Source organism: Ursus arctos, unplaced genomic scaffold, assembly GCF_023065955.2.
Source record: "Ursus arctos isolate Adak ecotype North America unplaced genomic scaffold, UrsArc2.0 scaffold_7, whole genome shotgun sequence".
Taxonomy (NCBI): Eukaryota; Metazoa; Chordata; class Mammalia; order Carnivora; family Ursidae; genus Ursus; species Ursus arctos.
Genome location: NW_026623089.1, coordinates 67,128,660 through 67,148,251, shown reverse-complemented (window position 1 = coordinate 67,148,251; position 19,592 = coordinate 67,128,660). Strand labels below are relative to the sequence as shown.

Sequence of the window (19,592 nt, the reverse complement as noted above, 5' to 3'; positions counted from 1 at the left end):
TCTGTGTTGTGCAATGCTCCTTGCATCAGGCATCCAGGAATTTGAATTTTGATTTTGAACATTTGAATTTCCACTGTGCTACTCCGATTGAGATTTTGATCACTTTATACCCCAGTTGTTTCACAGTATTACTATTTTTTACTTAATTCACTTTTTTCTATGTACCATTTCTATCCATCTTACATACATTTACCAACGTTTATAAAGATCTTACTCAAACACCTTCCTGAGTTTTATTTATAAGGGTACAAGTTGATTCTTAGGCACCGAATGCTCAGCAGCTGCTTAGGCCCACACCATCTGTCCGTTCTTACTTGCTGCTCCTCTTGGAAAAACAACCACTGTTTCTGCCAGACTGTTTTCTTGTTGCTGTCCTTCTCCTCCCAAAACATCTGTGAATTCTTTGACTGGTTTGTGACTCCCACACCCCTGCTCCAGCAATTTAAATCTTACACATTCTTTAAGATTGAGCTTAAATCCCATTCCCAAATATCTCCTTAAAGTCTGTACCTCCATGAAATCTCTTTTTTCTCTAAAACTTTGTATACCTTTTATTCCTGAGGTATCTTCTCCAAAAAGTTGTAAGGGCATGGGGACTGTTTTATAGTATTCCATCTTACACAAAGCACCTTTCGTTGTGCTTCATGGTTTTTATTTTTCATATATTAACACTCAGTGAATCGTACTCAGCCGCCCTGCCCAGTACCTCAGCCTGCTTCTCCTTATTTCCATCTAATTTCTAAAACTACGCTTTATGAAAGTCTGTGAGGGTTTTTGTCCTGTTGTGGTCAACTCTCCTTTCTGTGCTTACTGTGCTGTTTCTAGTCCCTATTTTCCAGATAAAAATAACCCAGGCCAATATGGCCTAAACTATTTTTAACTGCAAGTACAGGGAGAAAGGACTGTTGTGAAGGTGGAATGAAGTTTCATGACATTGCCTAGGCCCAAAGTCAGTTGATCAGATTACAGATTGTGGTAGAACCCTGCACGTCCATGAATCTTAAGGGGAAGGGCCCGCATGTCTTCCCTCCCTTGCCCCCACCAGTGGTATGAGACTCCCCAGGGAGCACGTGTCACTTCAAAACAAAGCAACGTAATAGACATGATGTTGAAAGTGACCTCTTGTATCCTCTTGTTCATGACCTAGAAGGGAGAAGCTTGTGGCTAGCAAGCTCACACGGAGTTCAACATTGATACCGCATGGTTCATGGGCAAAGTAAAAATTTTCAAGAACAAGATTTTAAGCTTCTAAAATTATCATAGTTTTGATTTGGTTTTAGAACTATAATTTATTCGGAATTTCAAGTAACATTAAAGGAGGTTTAAGAGTGATACTTAACAAAAGAGGGCGTCGATTAAACAAGGTGAGAAATATTTCTTTATGATCAGAAAACCTTTGACTTTAACCACGTTCAAGCAGTTAATCAGCTTGGCGGAAACAGTTGATTTAACTGTTCAGAGGGCGTTGGTAGTGCAAATGATAGTAACTGGACAGTGTAATGGTCATTCGATTTTTTTTTTTTTTCCTCATTTGAATTTGATCTTGAAATGCACTCAAACATTTGTATGCTTAAAAAGAGTTGCACTTCCTAATTTTGCTGAAGTTTGGAACTTAAAATGTTTTCATTCTCTGAGTAGGGTTTTTGGGTTGGTAAGGAAAGTAGCCTGAGATTTCATAATTACTAAAGATAATTTACGTGCAAAACAATGGTTGTAGTTTTGGATGCATGCAACCCAGAGTATTTTGTATCAAATTTTTTAAATAAAGAAAATTTGGGCTAAAAATCATGTATAATAATAAAATAGCATCCGTCACCAAGAGCTTAGAAATTTTTTTCAAGGTAATGATGTAAGTTAGTGGTTCATAACTTTGTTTTGCTTTTGGACCCCTTTGGGAATCTAATGGAAGCTGTGTACATTCTCACCCTAATAAAGAACATACACATAATGTTGTGCTTGTAATAAGACCCATCCATGGACCGTACATTAAGAACACGTTACAAGAAGAGTTCTAAAAAATAAAACAAAAAACATTTTTAAACATTTAATATCTGGTTATGGTAGAGTGAGTTTTCTCTGTTTATTCAGTTGCTCTTCTTCCCCCATGTCTGTAAAACTATGCTTTGGGTTTTTCCCCTCTGATAGTAGTCAACTTAAGTTATAGAGACCCAGATAAAACGGGAAAACATTATAACCTAAAAACTAGTGGTATGTGTGTACAGACTTCTGAAAGATGTTTTTCTCATACAATCTGGATATAAAACAAAACAAAGTTAACTGGTATGTACCAAGGTGGGAACCATGACCTTAGTACCTCTCCACGCACATCTTGCTAGGTTAAACCTTGCTTTAGAATTCTAGGTGTGGGGCGCCTGGGTGGCACAGCGGTTAAGCGTCTGCCTTCAGCTCAGGGCGTGATCCCAGCGTTCTGGGATCGAGCCCCACATCAGGCTCCTCTGCTATGAGCCTGCTTCTTCCTCTCCCAGTCCCCCTGCTCGTGTTCCCTCTCTCGCTGGCTGTCTCTCTCTCTGTCGAATAAATAAATAAAATCTTTAAAAAAAAAAAAAAAGAATTCTAGGTGTGCAGTTCTACCGTGAAAGACTGAGAACCTTTATCACTAATAATTAACACTGGATTGTGATTCTTTTTCTTTTTTTCTCTTCCCTTTATACTGTCTTATTCCCTGTTCCCATTGCATATGTTCATTTGTGTTTTGCTTCTGTTTTGGTTTTTTACTTGTGGTATTTCAGTAAGATTAATTTAAATTTTTTAAAAATAAAAACCTTGGGTCACCTGGGTGGCTCAGTTGGTTAAGCATCCCAGCTGTTGATTTCAGGTCACAATCTCAGGGTTGTAAAATCAAGCCCCAGGTCCAGCTGCTCACTCAGTAGGGAGTATCCTTGTGATTCTCTCTCTCCCTCTCCCTTTGCTCCTCCCCCTGCATGTTCCTGCTCTCTCTAAAAAAAAAAAAAAAAAAAAAACAAAACAGGGGCGCCTGGGTGGCTCAGCTGTTAAACGTCTGCCTTTGGCTCAGGTCGCGATCCCAGGGTACTGGGATTGAGCCCCACATCGGGCTCCCTGCTCAGCAGGGAGCCTGCTTTTCCTCTCACACTCCCCTTGCTTGTGTTCCCTCTCTCGCTGTCTCTCTCTGTCAAATAAATAAATCTTTAAAAACAAAACAAAACAAAAAACCACACCTTAGTAACAGTGCACCAGAGACCCAGGAGTAGAGGTACTCTTACAAAAATGAAACTAGAATTCATATTGGTTGGTTTTATTTATATTAAAAATAGTTCCTATAATTGTTAGATCTGAAGCATTTCTTGATAGTTTTGGTAGGAAATATATTTAAATATGTAAGAAAAGTTTGTTCATATTGCTAGTTTTCAGGAACTGTGTTTTAATGTGGCAAATAATGGTAAGGTAGTTCTCAAATACATACTTACTCTAAAGATTCTTGCAGGTGTTTGTCTTAGAATTGTCTAGGGAAAAGAGGTGATTGTTGACAGAAGGCGGGAATGGGAATAGCCCTGCTAGCCCTGCTCTGCTCTGCTCTGGATTCTTTTCCTCTGGCTCTCTGAGCACTGAGCAAGTCACTCAGCATCTCTCCCAGTCTCTTCATCTATGAAATGGGAATCATGTTGACCTAATTAACAGGAGAAATAGTGAATAATTGATTATTGTAAGAAGCTTTTTTTTTTAAGGTTTTTTTTTTAAGATTTTAATTTATTTATTTGAGAGAGAGTGAGGCAGAGAGAGAGCATGAGTGGGAGAAGGGGCAGAGGGAGAAGCAGACTCCCCACAGAACAGGGAGCCTGACGTGGGGCTCAAGCCCGAGACTCCAGGATCATGACCTGAGCTGAAGGCAGACACTTCACTGACTGAGCCACCCAGGCGCCCCAGGGTGCATATATCTTTTTGAATTAAATGTTTTTTTGTTTTTTGTTTTGTTTTGTTTTTTGGTATTCTTTGGGTAAATACCCAGTAGTGGAATTATTGGATCATAATGGTAATTCTCTTTTTAGTTTTGACTGCACCAGGTTGTATGTCCATCAACAGTGCATGAGGGTTCCTTTTACTCTGCATCCCTGCCAGCACTTGTTTCTTGTGTTTTTGTTTTAGCCATTCTGACAGGTGTGAAGTTATATCTCGTTTGAGTTTTGATTTGCATTTCCCTGATGATGAATGATGTTGGGCATCTTTTCACATGTCTGTTGGCCATTTGAATGCCTTCTTTGAAGAAGTGTCTGTTCACATCTTTGTCCAATTTTTTAATTGGATTACTTGGGGGGTTGTTTTTGGAGTTGAGTTATATGAGTTCTTTATGTATTTTAGATACTAACCCTTTATCAAATGTGTAATTTGCAAATACCGTCTCCCATTCAGTAGGTTGTCTTTTAGTTTTGTTGATTGTTTGCTTTGCTTTGCAGAAGTTTCTTCTTTTGATGTAGTCCCGGTAGTTTATTTTTGCTTTTGTTTCCCTTGCCTCAGGAGACATATGTAGAAAAATACTGCTATGGCCAGTGTCAGAGAAATTACTGCCTGTCCTCTCTTCTAGGATTTTAATGGTTTCAGGTCTCACATTTAGATCGTTAATCCATTTTGAGTTTATTTTTGCGTAGGGTTTGAGAAAGTCATCCAGTTTCATTCTTTTGCATGAAAGAATGTCCAGTTTTCCCAACAACATTTACAGAGCCTTATTTTTAATATTAAAACAAATCTGTTGTTGACTAAGCAGTTGGCACATAGCCTTGGCACTGTGAAAAAAAGAAATGGTCAGTTGATAAGGGCGTCTTGCACTGAATTTCAGATTGTTGTGTTACACCATGGGTCATGAAATAACAGACGGGCATTCCTTGATCAAAGGATTTCTCTCTTGTCCCCTCTTCTCCACTCCCACCCTGCTTTTACCCTCCTTCACCACCCCCATATCCTCTTAGCAGAATGAAGTCAGATGGCAGTGAATATTTTATTTATTATTAATTTAATTATTTAAGGTGCATTTTAAAAATTTAAACTCTTAGGCGTTAATTTTAAAAGCTAGTAGTGCATATAAATAAGCTAGTGCCTATTAAACGATTGGATTAGATTTCATGCAATATAGTTTTAATTGATGTACACATAGATTAGATTATTTCATAATTTGCTGGTATTACTTAGTATTTCTTTTATTTACCACACAGTCTGTAACCTAATAGGAGGCTTTTAAAATCCTGAAAGTTAATTCTTGCTTCCCTAAAATGATGGGGAGTTTTTGGCGTTAGCTATTTTTCAGCCATGCTTTGTGGCTGAAATTTTACCTTTACCTTTGATATATCATCATCTTGTAGTTGGTCATCAATTCATAGAATTACTTAGGTGTCTGTGCTATTGAATTTGACTCATGATAATTGTACTCATAGTGAAAAATGCATTTTAGGAAGCCTGTGTTGCCCTTGATTTAAGAAATTGCTTGTCGGGCGCCTGGGCGGCTCAGTCGTCAGGCGTCTGCCTTCGGCTCAGGGCGTGATCCTGGCATTCTGGGATCGAGCCCCACATCAGGCTCCTCCATTGGGAGCCTGCTTCTTCCTCTCCCACTCCCCCTGCTTGTGTTCCCTCTCTCACTGGCTGTCTCTCTCTCTGTCAAATAAATAAATAAAATCTTTTTTTTTTTTTTAAAAGAGTCTGTTTCTTGGTTTCTCTCTCTCCCCCACCCCCCTTAATTTTTTCTTATTTTTTTCCCTTAGCTCATGTGTTTTCTTAAATTCCACATATGCGTGAACTCATATTTAAAAAAAAAAAAAAGTAAAGATTTTATTTATTTATTTGACAGAGAGAGAGAGACAGCCAGCGAGAGAGGGAACACAAGCAGGGGGAGTGGGAGAGGAAGAAGCAGGCTCCCAGCGGAGGAGCCTGATGTGGGGCCCGATCCCAGAATGCCGGGATCATGCCCTGAGCCGAAGGCAGACGCTTAACAACTGAGCCACCCAGGCGCCCCAATAAATAAAATCTTTTAAAAAAAGAAAAAAAAGAAATTGCTTGTAGGTTCCACATTTTTTTCCTAAAATTAATTGTTCTTAACATTGTTAACAGTGGAAACATGAAACTGTTGAGATGTCAACTCTACATATTATAGTATGTAGCTTTTTTTTTTTTTTTTTAAGATTTTATTTATCTATTTGTCAGAGAGAGCACAAGTAGGGAGAGATGCAGGCAGAGCAGGCAGGGGGAGAAGCAGGCTCCCCATTGAGCAAGGAGCCCGATGCGGGACTCGATCACAGGACCCTGGGATCATGACCTGAGCCGAAGGCAGACATTTAACTGACTAAGCCACCCAGGTGTCCCAGTATGTAGCTTTTTTATGTCGACACTGGATAAGATCATTTTAGTCATTTACAAAGAAAATAAAGCTTATTTGAAAATAAGGAATGGAAGGGCTCCTGGGTGGCTCAGTCCATTAAGCGTTCGACTCTTGATCTCAACTCGGGTCTTGATCTCAGGGTCTGAGTTCAAGCCGTGTATTGAGAAGGAATGGAAGGGCGAGTGAAGTTAAACTGCATGTGTCCATAACTGAATTTTTCTTACAGAAATATATTTATCTAGATATTATATAGAAGAATTATACAATAGTTTAATAATTTAATATAGCTTAAATACTTGGTAATTTTAGTGATTACTATCTTTTTTTTTTTTTTTTAACTTGAGAGAGGGAGAGAGAGTGAGTGCTGACATGCATGCGAGCATGTAGGGATGGGGCCGGAGGAACAGGGACAGAGGGAGAGAGAGAGAGAATCCTCATGCAGACTCCCTCTTGAGCATGGAGCGCAATGTGGGGCTCGATCTCGTGACCCTGAGATCACGACCTGAGCTGAAATCAAGAGTCTGACTCTTAACCAGCTGAGCCACCCAGGCACCCTGATTGCTGTCTTTTCAACTTGGGAATTGTATATATATCTGAACTGTAAAAATCTTACAAATGAAAAAGCAATTGCTGCTTTGTTTGTGACTTTATACATTTCTGATTATAAAAATAATATAATGCTTCAAAATACATGAAGCAAAAACTTGACAGAATAGAAAAGCAATAGACAAATTAAAAATTACAGGTGATGATTTCAGTACTTCTTTCTAGTCATTGTTCTAACCAAGTAGAAGAAAATCAGTAAGGGCATAGAAGACTTGAGCAATGTCAGCTAACTTGACCTAATTGACATCTGTTGAACACCCCTTGAAATGACCTAATAAAACACGTTCTTTGGAAGCACACCTGGAACATCACCGGAATTGACCATATGCTTAGCCATAAAACAAGTCTCAATAAATTTGAAAGGATTGAAGTCATTCAGAGTATATTCTTGGACCACTAAATTGTAAATAAATAATAGAAATCTTGCAAATCCCACATCTATGACAATTTAACAACACATTCCTAAATCATCTATGAGTCAAATAAGAAATAGATGTAGACATCTAGGTCAATGGACAGGATTAAGAGTCCAGAAATAGACCCATATTCAAAACATTAATTGATATTTTTTGTTATTTTTTTACAAAGATACTAAGGTAATTCAATGAAGGATAGTTTTGTTTTGTTTTCATAAATGGTGTTGGAATACGTGGATATCTGTCTGGAAAAATAAACATGACCCTTCCTCACTCCATACACAAAACCAAGTTCAGAATGGATCATTGACCTAAATGTAAGACCTAAAGCCATAAAAATTTTCAAAGAAAACGTAGAAGAAAATCTTTGTGACCTTGAGATGGGCAGAGATTTTTCAGGACAAAACAAAAAGATGAACCATAAAAGAAAAAGACCGACAAATTGGACTCTAAACATTAAAGTCATTTTTTGCTTATAGAAAAACACCACTTAAAAAAAGATGATATTTTATCTCCTTTGGGGACAAAATATTTACAAAACATATATCTGACAAAAGACTTGTATCTGGAATGTGTAAATTTTTTTTATCTATAAACCTGTATTATCTACATATATGGAGATAAAAGAGGAAAGAAGTAACCACTGTTAATGTCTTGATATTCCTTTTTTCTCTCTGGGTTGCGGTGTTATGGCTAATTTTTTCTTCTTTATAATTTGCTCTAAGTTTTTGTCACTTAGCTTCTGTTATCGTTCATTAGAAAATATTTTTAAAGGCAAAGTTCGGTGGTCAGGGTGATTCATCGGATGTTGGAGTCATGGAGGTAGATAGGTCAGTGATGGCTCACTTACGTGACAACAAAGAACTGATGGAGAAAAATCACACTGTTTTCCATTCTCCCATAAATGTGTCTGTCTCTTTCTTTTCCTCCTTGGTGGTAGGTAGGACCCAGATCCTTGCAGACTGTTGGACTGAAAGCCATAGTTCCTCACTGGCTGTTAGCTGGAGGACTTTCTCCTTTCCTTGACCTTTAATAGGGTAGGAAACACGACAGAATTTCACAGTATGGCAGCTGGCTTCCCTCAGAGTGGTGAGTGAGAGAGGGAGAGAAGTATAAATAATTCTTACAACTCAGTAATAAGATGTGAAACATCCTAAGAGAAAAGGGGCAAAAAATTTGAACAGATATTTCACAAAAGAAGGTATATAAATGACCAAGTATGTGAAAAGATTCTCAGCATTATTGGTTGTTAGGGATGTGAAAATTAAAAGCACAATGAGATACTACTGTACATACACTACTTTAATGTACATACTGTACATTAAAATGGCTAGATTTTAAATACAATACCAAATTTTGGTAAGGATGTAGTGCAACTGGAATCCTCATATACTGATACATTCATTACTTGTGGGAATGTAAAATGGTACGGCCACTTCGGAAAACAGGTCAGCCATTTCTCAAAAAGTTAAATATAGATTCATCATGTGACCCTGAGTATCTTAGCATTCACTCCTCTGTATCTACCAAGAGAAATAAAAACCTGTCCACACAAAGACTTGAGTAGTAGTAGTCATTATAGTCAAAAATAGGAAACAACCCAAGGTTCCATCATCTGGTAACTAGATAAATAAGATGTGGTACATGATGCAGTGGGGTCCTGTTCAGCCATAGAATGAAACGAACTGTACTTTTTGGGGCAATAACACGGATGAATCTCAGAAACATTGTGCTAAGTAAAAGATCGTACCATAAATTATTTAACTAGCTCTTTGTGGTAGAAGTTTGTGTTCTTTCTGGCTTTTTGCTTTTTTGTAATTCTGCCTTAGACGCCCTTGAAGATAACTAGTTTTTATAGGAGAAATTTCCAGAGGTAGAAGTGATGGGTTAGAGAAGATTTTTATATACTTATATGGTCAACATTACCAAATGCTTATGGACCAACCACAATTATTAGTACTTTTTCTACCAAGATTATCTTGTTTAATTCTCCCAACAACCATATTAAGGTATAGGTGCTTGTTTTCCTCATTTTTCGGTTGAGGAAACTGAGACACAGAAAGTTGCTAGTTTGTTTTTAAACTTGTTTCAGATCACACTAGAAAGTCACAGAGTGAGGGCCCAAATCAGGATAGTGGGATTGCAGAGCTTGCGCTGGGAAGACACGTGAAGGAGGTTCTCTTTGTGCATGTTTTGAGGGTGCTGTATTTATTTTCAGGTCTCCTACTTGATCTTGCTCCCTGCATGACAGAAATTTCTTAATTTTAAAAAGTTGGCGAGAAGCCAAGAATTTATCAAGTGAGTCTTTCTCCTTCCTAACTGAAATAATTTCAGAAATGCACCATTGGAATGTTGTTTAATTTCAACATAGACAAACTCATACTCAAGAAAAATACCAACCATTCACTTAAAGGAACATTCTTTTGATAGTATACAAATACAGTGTACAGTTCTTTGAGCTGGTTTTTCCATGTAAATCATAAAGAGAATCGATCAAGTAGTAAGTTCGTATTAACCTCGGACACTTACCACGATCCTGTCTTCAAATAGGCAGTGTGTGCCAAGGGTCCTCCAGGCGTGTAAGTTTCACATCAGAATCACACTTGTGTCCGGGGCCCTCTGTAGAGCTTCTCAATCAGACATTTTGATCCAGGGTGAAAGCCAGACAACTTCTTAGAACTTCATGGAGCTTCTAATTCACACTTGGGTCTGAGAAAGCTGGCATAGAACATATTCTTAGTTGATAAGGGATCTTAAATGTTATGTCTGATACATCAGATGCCCAAAGGAGATTTGTTGAATAACTATTCTAAACACCTCTTAATAGCGAAAAACTTGGCAAAGAAAAAAGTTCTGTTATTAACGAAAACAACTGGTTTACATTTTCTTGATTGTATTAATCTCATAAATTGATATTCTCTCACCTTTTCCCCCATGGCTTCTACAAGTAGGTGATACCATCTGCTTTTACTTGTTCATCACGTATTTATTCCTTAACCTCTCTGATAATGTGACGTGTGCCTTCCAAGCCTTCAGGTAGACCCGGGTTTCAGTTACACACCTGCCACATATTAGCCGTGAGACCTCAGAACTTAACCTGAATCCTTTCCGAGCTCAGGTTTCTGGTCTGTAAAACTGGGATGATTCCTGTACCGCAGGATTGTTGGGAGGAGGAGAGCAAACCCAGAACCTAATAGAGGGTCTGCTGCTCCCGCTGCCATCTCCAGCTTGTCTTATCCCCTCGCTCTCACCCAGTTTACTTCAGGTCTCATCACAGAACTGTAGCCCCTTAATGCTGTTTCTCTTGGATTTCCTTCTTGCACCATGAAGGTGTGCTTTCTGTAGGTCTTCACTAAGACCTACCATCTTAGGGTTTTCATACCTGATCTCAACTAATCCTCTGTCATCTTCCCTCTGAAACTTTATCCCGTGTTCCATTTTCCAATTCATGTTCTTGACGTCCTCCCTGTCACGGTACTACTAAGCCTTGAGTTGATTTGTGCTCCTGTTCAGTCAGGCTCTGGTTCCTCTCAGTGCAGGTTCCGTTCTCACCTACACCGAGATGCAGCCTGTATTTCGCCTGCACTTCTCACTACTGTATTTAGACCTTCATTACCTTGTTTGTGAGTTTTTTCCCAGTGGCCACGAGTGTCATCTCCCTACCTCCATTATTCCTTGTCCTTCCTAATCTGTTTTTTTTTTTTTTTTTGCATTCATTTTTCCCTTATCAGAGTCCTGTTTCTAAAGTGAGAGATCAGCAGCTTTTCTCCCAAAGGGCTAAATAAATAGGTATTTTAGGCTTTGTGGTCCATATAGTTTTTGTTGCAACTACTCAGCTCTGCTGTCGTATTGGGAAAGCAGCCTTAGACAATATGTAAGTGAATGAATGCGGCTGTATTTCAGTAAAACTTTATTTTAGAAAACAGGTGGTGGGCCACATTTGGCCCACCGGCCAGAGTTTGCTGACTCTTGTTCTAAATGACAGCTCAGATTGTTATCTGTGCTTGCTTACACGACTTCAGGCATTCAATAGCTTGAAAATGAAGCCCGAATTCTTTAGCACAGAGTATGTAAGATCTCCTATTACGTGCCCTTGATTTCCCTTTATTTTACTGTGCTCCTCATCATGCATTCTTTATTTTTATTTTTTTAAAGATTTTGTTTATTTATTAGAGGAGAGAGAGCGCGCGCGCACATGAGTGGGGCGGACAAAGGGACAAGGGACTCAGTCCCAGGACCCTGAGATCATGACCTGAGCCAAAGGCAGAGGCTTAACCAACTGAGCCATCCAAGCGCCCCACATTCTTTATTTTAGCAAATGGAACTACCTCCTGTTCCTAGGACGTGCCATGTTTTAGTAGGGCATCTCATGGTTCTTTTGTTGGTCAAGGTGCTATAGTAAGCACTCTGTGTATCTTAATGTATTTCCTTCCCTCCCTAATGACCACTCTGTGCAGTATTTCTTCAAATGATTCTCTTTTTTAATATTGATTGCAAGGTAAGACAGTCTTCCTAGTGCCACACTTTTTTTTTTTAATGTTTTTTGTGTGTTTTTTTAAATAATATTTTTTTATTATGTTAGTCACCATACTGTACATCCTTAGTTTTTGATGTAGTGTTCCATGATGCATATAACACCCAGTGCTCCATGCAATATGTGCTCTCCTTAATACCTATCACCGGCCTATCCCAATCCCCCACCCCCCTCCCCTCTGAAGCCCTCAGTTTGTTTCCCAGAGTCCATAGTGTCTCATGGTTCACTCCCCCTTCTGTTTACCCCCCCTTCATTCTTCCCTTCCTTCTTCTCCCGATCTTCCTGCTATTTCTTATGTTCCATAAATGAAGTGAAACCATATGCTAATTGTCTTTCTCTGCTTGACTTATTTCACTTAGCATAATCTCCTCCAGTCCCGTCCATGTTGCTGCAAATGTTGGGTAATCGTTCTTTCTGATGGCTGAGTAATATTCCATTGTATATATGGACCACATCTTCTTAATCCAGTCATCTGTTGAAGGGCATCTCGGCTCCTTCCACAATTTAGCTATTGTGAACAATGCTGCTATGAACATTGGGGTGCATATGGCCCTTCTCTTCACTACGTCTGTATTTTTGGGGTAAATACCCAGTAGTGCAATGGCTGGGTCATAGGGTAGCTCTATTTTTAACTTTTTAAGGGACCTCCACACTGTTTTCCAAAGTGTAGTGCCCCACTTTCTTACCCTTCACTAAAACAATTTGGTTTTAAGTGAAATGTGATGAAATTGCACAGGCTCCAGAAAGACTAGTTCTCATAGCAGCTGCTCTGAGTGATAGCTCCTAACTCTTAGATTCCACCAGACGTTCATGTTAGTGATATGGTGCTATATGGAAGTTCTTTGAGAAGGAGGCTTTAGGTCTGATGGGCCTATCAATTTCTTTAGAATGTGTTTTGACCTCCACAGAGTAGAATACTATTTTCCCTGCCTCATCTCAGCCTTTCAGAGTTCACTGGGTAATGAAGGAACATCTCTGGTCCTGTATGTCTTCCTTAGGGCTTGGAGGCATTCTATATCAGCTTGGTGGGCACATCCCTTATGGGGTCTTGGAAGTCTTCCTGGCGCTATTCTAATTCCTTAAGTTAAATATTTTTAGTACTTTCTCCAGACCTGTGCTGGGACATAAAAACAAGTAAAACACAGTCCTAGCCTTAACAGTCCTCATGGTCAAATGCAGGGATCTGTAGACTTTCCCAAAGGGCCAGATAGTAAGTATTTTTAGGCTTTGTGAGCTATGTGATCTCTGTTGCACCTCTCAGCTCTGCTGTTGTACTTTGAAAAGAGCTATAGATGATACATAAATTACTGAACTTGGCTGTGTTCCAGTAAAATTTTATTTACAAAAACAGGTGAGGGGCCACATTTGGCTTGCCGACTGTAGTTTGCCAACCCCTGGCCTAGTGGCATTGTGCCAAAGGATATTTGAAACCACAGGTAACCAGTGTATCTTCCTTGAGTGTCAGTTTTACTCCATTATCATGTGGGAAAAGTTAAGTAGTTTTAATTGGTAAGTAATTTAATAGTAGCTACCCATGAACTAGAATGTGAAATTGAAAGGACTATTTAAGATGAAACTGAGCCTTGCAAGAAGTATCTTGTTTGTGGTGAGCTTCTTAGATCTCTATCTACAGACTTTTCGGCAGCTTGTTGGAAAGGTTGGAAAATTGCTGCTAGGTGTTGGAGCCATTGAAGGATTGAGAGGGAGGCGGTGACACCAGATTTTAATTTTAGAAAGCTAACCTGGGGGTGCACAGAGAAAGGTTTGGACAGGACCTGGCCACCCTGGAGGCAGGGAGACGAGTTAGGAGGCTGTTACAGGAATCCAAGCAAAAGATAAGGACCTCTTTTAAGATAGAGTTAACAAAGATGGAGAGATTCAGACAGATGAAGACCAAGCAAGGATGTTTGGTTTGATTGATTGTGTGGGGGAAGGGACATGGAGAAGGGAAAGAAAAGGGTATATGAAGAAGAGCCACCTGAAGGCCAGGGAAGACAGACAGGTAAGGTGTTTTGGCATAGTTGAACTCACTTTGCCTGTGTACTGTACATACAAGTAGAGATTGGTGTTAGAGGTCTAAGACTCCAGAGAGCCATCTGGACTGTGGTGGTTGGCATATAGATAGTGGCTAAAACCACAGGACCGAGTGCAGTCCCCTGAGGGAAGAGTTTTACATAGCAAGAGTAATGCTAATCACAGAAGCCTTAGGGGAACCAAAACTCTTCATCGGTAGAGAAGGGGGGGCAGGTAGTAACCAGAAGAAAATCAGAAGACTGTTTTAGAAACCGAGGAAGAATAGAGGTACAGGAAGATCAGTAGTATCAAACACAGCAGAGAGGCTTCATTAGGATTGGAACTGGAAGACATGTATTGTTTTTATTAAAAAGAGGGGAGGGTATAATTCGGGACTTTTCCCAAACTTGTGAGTTTGGAGTTGTGAGACTTCCAAAAGCAGTGAGTTGAGTAGGAACCTTAGAAGTGAGAAGATGGCAGGCAGGGACTGTAGACCAGCCTTCTCAAACTTGAGTGCTGCCTTAGTCACTCGGAGATCTTGTGAAAGTAGTGTGAGTCAGTGAGTCTGGGGTAAGTCTCCAGGTTCTGCATTTCCAGCCACCTCCCCAGCAGTGGGAATGCTGCTATTCCGAGGATTGCCTAGACCCACAGTTTTCTAATTGTGCATTAAGGCCCCCCCAGCGCACTGCAGCAAACTCACAAGGGTGCTGCAGAATATTTTTAAGTTTCAAGGGAAATACAGCAACATCTCTTGGATGGTGCAGTATTTAAATCACTGTATTCCTTTCCTTGATGTCATACCTTTGAAAGCTGGGTTTTCAGTGCTGGTTCTGATAAAAAAAAAAATAGTGAAACTAGAAATGAGGCTGTTGTGTCCAACCTGATTCCAAGGTTGGAAAAGTTATGCAGGGCTCCCAAGGTGCAGAATTGTTAGGACTTTCATACCTGCCAAGTGGTTTGGCCCATACTACTTAATCAAGAGAACTAATAGATATTTCTTTTGGCCTAGAGGTGCTGTGAAAAAATTGCTGAGACATTAATTACTCTGTGAACCAAGGTAGTTTGAGAACCACTGACATAAACTGTTCTTCATAGAAACTGTGGAGCCAAGCAGTTGAAAACATTGGATGGCAGCTAATAGAGGAGCAAAGGAGGGTTTGTTTTAAAGTAGAAGAGACAGGTATGTTCAGTGCTGGGGCGAGGAACAGCTGGCAGAGAAGCAGATGTGAAGATACAGGAATAAAGGTGTTGACTTGGAGCAAAAGGTCTCTGAGGAGATGAAACAGGATGGAATCTAGATCCTGCTTTTCTATATGATGCTTCAAACCAGCAGCATTATTTTTTAGGGTGAATTGCAGAATCTTAGTCCCTAGCTTCAGACCTCCTGAATCAGAATATGGATTTTTTAATAAGATCCCGGGTGATGTGTATGCATGTTAACATTTCAGAAGCGCTGTAGGAGACAGGATTAGCCCGACATAGGAGAAAGGACACCTCTTTTATTTATTCCATCACCACACTGTGTATCTTATACGCACCAGCCATTCTGATTAAGGGAAGTGAGATGATGGGGCTTTTACATTTAGATGCATTGAGAGACTTGGGAGTAAGAAGCTGAGGAAGTTTCTACCTGGTTGCCTTAATTACCTCGGATAAATAGGGAACATTTCCACCTAGTGAATTAAAAAGTTGGGGCTGAAATTGTGGCTGAGAAAGCCTGCAGTGGTGCTCTGTGGCTGGGGTGTAGGAGCTACAAAGATTGGATTCATTTAAATTTGCTAGTTTGCAGGGTGAGGTGAAGGAAAACATACAGAGGGCTAGCAAGATATCTGTCCTGGATCTGGAAAGAGATGAAGCCACAAGGAGAAAGATGAGGAGAAGGAGGGGGGTAAGAGGATGGGAGGTCTCCTTGAAAAGCTAATGAGAAAATCACACATCCTGGAATTGGGGGCGTCTTGCCCTTGTTCTTATCCACTGGGAAGAGGAACATTCTTTCCTGTCAAGCTACAGAGATTTAGTGGGACGCAGTGATAGATTGGCTAACGGGGAAGAAGGATCAGTCTAGAATGACTCCTAGGATCCTGGAAGTAGAGACCACTTGGAACACATTCTTATTAATTGGTGAGGAATTGATCTCTAATGAGTGTTTTTTTGAAGGGGCAGGGGGTGATGGGGCAGTGTGGAGATAGGTTAGGATGAGATTTGGCAATGTTGAATTTGAGGATAGGGGACTATGTACGTGGAAGTGGCTAAACCACTGGAAATACAGACATGGGACTCAGGTCAGATATGAAGATCAATTTGAGATCAATGATATAGTAATGGCTTCTATTAGTTGTTACTCCCTGTCAGGTGAAGGCTGAGCAGTTTATAGGCATTGTCACATTTATCCTCTCATCAACCTGTTTTTTTTTTAAGTTTGTTTGTTTGTTCGTTTAAAGATCTGTTTATTTCAGAGAGTAGGGGGGAGGGACAGAGGAAGAGGGAGAGACTCCTTAGGTAGACTTCCCACTGAGCACAGAGCCTGATGTAGGGCTTGATCCCAGGATCCTGAGATCATGACCTGAGTTGAAACCAAGAGCCAGATGCTCAACTGACTGAGCTACCCAGGCACCCCTATTTCTTCATTTTATTTTTAAGTAATATGTACATCCATCATGGGGCTTGAACCCTCGACCTGGAGATCAAGAGTAGCATGCTCTTCTGACTAAGCCAGCCAGGCACCCCTCTTATGAACCCTTTGAGGCAGGTATGAAACCACTTCACAGATGAGGAGGTAGGCTTAAACAAATTGCCCATGGTTCACGTGTTTAGTGAGGGGTAGAACCAGGATTAGAAACCAGATGTTGCTGGTTTCAAATCCATGCCCTTCATGGCAGAGCTCTACTACATCCTTGGTCACCAGCTTCTGGGAGGTGACTGGTACCACATTTGTTAGATCTCAGATGCAAATGTCAAAAACAAAACGAAAAACCCCTTAAATGGGCTTAAGCAAACCAAAAAAGAAATTTATTGGTCCCCATAACTATAGATCCTAATGATCAACCTTGGAAGCAAGGGCACAAATAGTATCATCAAAACTTGCTCTCTCAGCTTTTCTTTTCTGTTAGTTATTCTCTTGCAAGCTTTCTTCGTGTGACAGCAGGTTGGCTCCAATAGTTGTAACTTTACATCCTAGGGATGTACATAGGAAGAGAGCTTCTCTTTACCAGGGGCTCCAGATAAAATGCTGGAGTTGAGTCCCACTGGTTCCGGTTGGCTTGGGTCACGTACCCATTTCTGAACTAGTCTCCGACCAGGCTTGACATGCTCACCCCAGAGGGTAGACAGTGAACCTCACCCAAGCAGGATTGAGGACCACAGGTGAGAGTTGCCCAAGGATGAGGGAAATGGGTACTGGGAAAACCAAAGCCGATGTTTAGCACGTGGGCAGAGATGACATCCTCCTGTGTCAGTGTTGGAGAAGCATACTGGCAGTGATGCTAAGAGCTCAGATTTATTGGATGTTTACTGGGTACCAGGTGCAATATGCATTCTGTGTTTAACCCTCATAATATCCCTTTGGGGTGTATACTGTTGTTACGCTCACATAGCGATAGTAAGTAGTGGAGCTGAGATAGAATCCAGGCTGGACAACTTTAAACCTTTCTATACTTGACCATTATACTATATGTTGGTTTACCCTGTCTGTACCACCACAACATTTATAGTTTTCTCATTGTATTTTCACATTTTGTGCCTTAAAGTTATGGATTAATGGTGGGTGAGAGCATAGTGAATCAGACAGATCTAGGCCACCGTTTGTTCTATTTAATATGCTTAATAAGTAATTTATAATATAACTTAAATAACATTTACCTTAAGTGTTGTAGTGGAAATTGCCTGGTTTTTAAATTAAATTCTTATTTTTTTCTCTTGAAATGTTTTATGTTTTATAGTTTCATGTCATAGTGACTTTTTATATTTAGCCCCAGTACTCTTTTTTTAAGACTTTATACCATCCTTGAATATATAAAATAGTAGGTGAATTTTTGCATTTTAGTGTGTCTCCAGAGATTATGAAAAATTTTTTGTTCTTCTGTTTAGCCTTCATAACAATAGTTTCAAAATCTTACCCAGTATTTCTATAAATGCTTTAAAAAAGAAGAAGAAGAAGCAGCTAGGGTGCCCGGGTGGCTCTGTTGGTTAAGCATCAGACTCTTGATTTAGGCTCAGGTCATGATCTCAGGGCTGTGGGGTGAACGCTGCATTGGGCTCCCCACTCAGTGGGGAGTCGGCTTGAGATTCTCTTTCTCACTCTCCCTCTGTCCCCTCCCTGCCGCCCCACTACCCCCCCACCCTGCTATTGCACTCTCTCTCTCAAAAAAAATTTTTTTTGAAAGTTCATTAGGGCTACTGCAAGGCTTTTATTATCAAAATAATTTATTCTGAGGTTACCCTGTTTGTTTATTAGAATTGGGTATTCACAAAATTAGAAAATAATATCTTAATGTGTCTTTGAGGTGCTATTTTGAGCAATAAAACCTGTGTTTTGACTAATAAAGTGAGGTTTTAGAATATGAAAGTTACTAAGTACTGTTTGACACCCATTATTTTTCGACTTTGTGATGCCAGTTATATTTCTCTTAATCCTATTTGAAATGTCTACTATGTGTCATTATAACAGAAGCAATGCAGGTTTGGAAATCAATTGGGAAACCCAGATTTTTGTCCTTTGGGATTCCCATGTCTAAAGAGTTTGGGCCAGACCTTTATGGTCCCTTCCAGTTTTGAAATTCTAGAGTTTTTAGAATGCTATGTCACAAGTGTTGCCATATGGCTGGCGGGAGGGGAGGTGGTGTAGGGGCTCGGCGCCTGGGTGGCTTAGTCAGTTAAGCGTCTGCCTTCAGCTTGGGTCATGATCCTGGAGTCCAGGGATCAAGCCCCCGCATCAGGATCCCTGCTCAGCAGGGAGTCCTCTTCTCGCTCTCCTTCTGCCCCCTGCTTGTGTTCTCTCGCTAGCTCTCTCAAATAAATAAATAAAATATTTTAAACAAAAAAGTAGTGTTGCCAGATGGAACTGTATAGTCTTCAAACCAGATTGGAAGACTGTATAGTCCAAGTTCCTTATCTTAGAAATAAAGAAACCTGGCCCAGATGATGGAATGCAGGATCTCCCCGCACTTGGTGGCAGGCGAATGGAGCAGGGACAGAGGCTTTTCTACAGCTCCTCCTTCCTTACAACAGTTGTACTGAGTTGAAGACAGCTAACATTCATTTATTTGATCAAGGAAACATTTATTGAGCATCTTATATATGTGAGGCATTTTACTAGCACTCATGTTATTAGCTGCCGAGATGTGTAAATGCAGGGATGTGTATGAAAAGCCACACAGCATGGAGGCTCTAAACTGGGCTACAGAGTAGTCCAGCAGACCTGGGTTCTCAGTCCTGCTGACCCCTTAGCTCTGCAATCCCAACCCTGTTTCCTTGTCTGTAAGGCGAGGCTAGTAGAAGTAGGCATTTTATATAGTTGTGGTGAGGATTAAATGAGATAATGAAGATTATGCTTAGCATAATGCCTGGTGTGTAGTAGGCTGTCTTAGAGACTATGATGAAGGTGTTTACGAAAGAAAAAAGCCTTCAAGATTTACAGAACACTTTCCTTTGTTGTCTTGTTGAACTCATAGCCCTGTGAGTAGAT

At 40.2% G+C, this 19,592-nt stretch overlaps 1 protein-coding gene across 3 annotated transcripts in view; it reads left to right on the top strand.

The window, feature by feature from the left end:
• Positions 1-19,592, top strand: part of EGLN1 (egl-9 family hypoxia inducible factor 1) — a 57,857-nt gene that overhangs the window by 12,536 nt on the left and 25,729 nt on the right. The gene's annotated exons all lie outside the window — the stretch shown is intronic.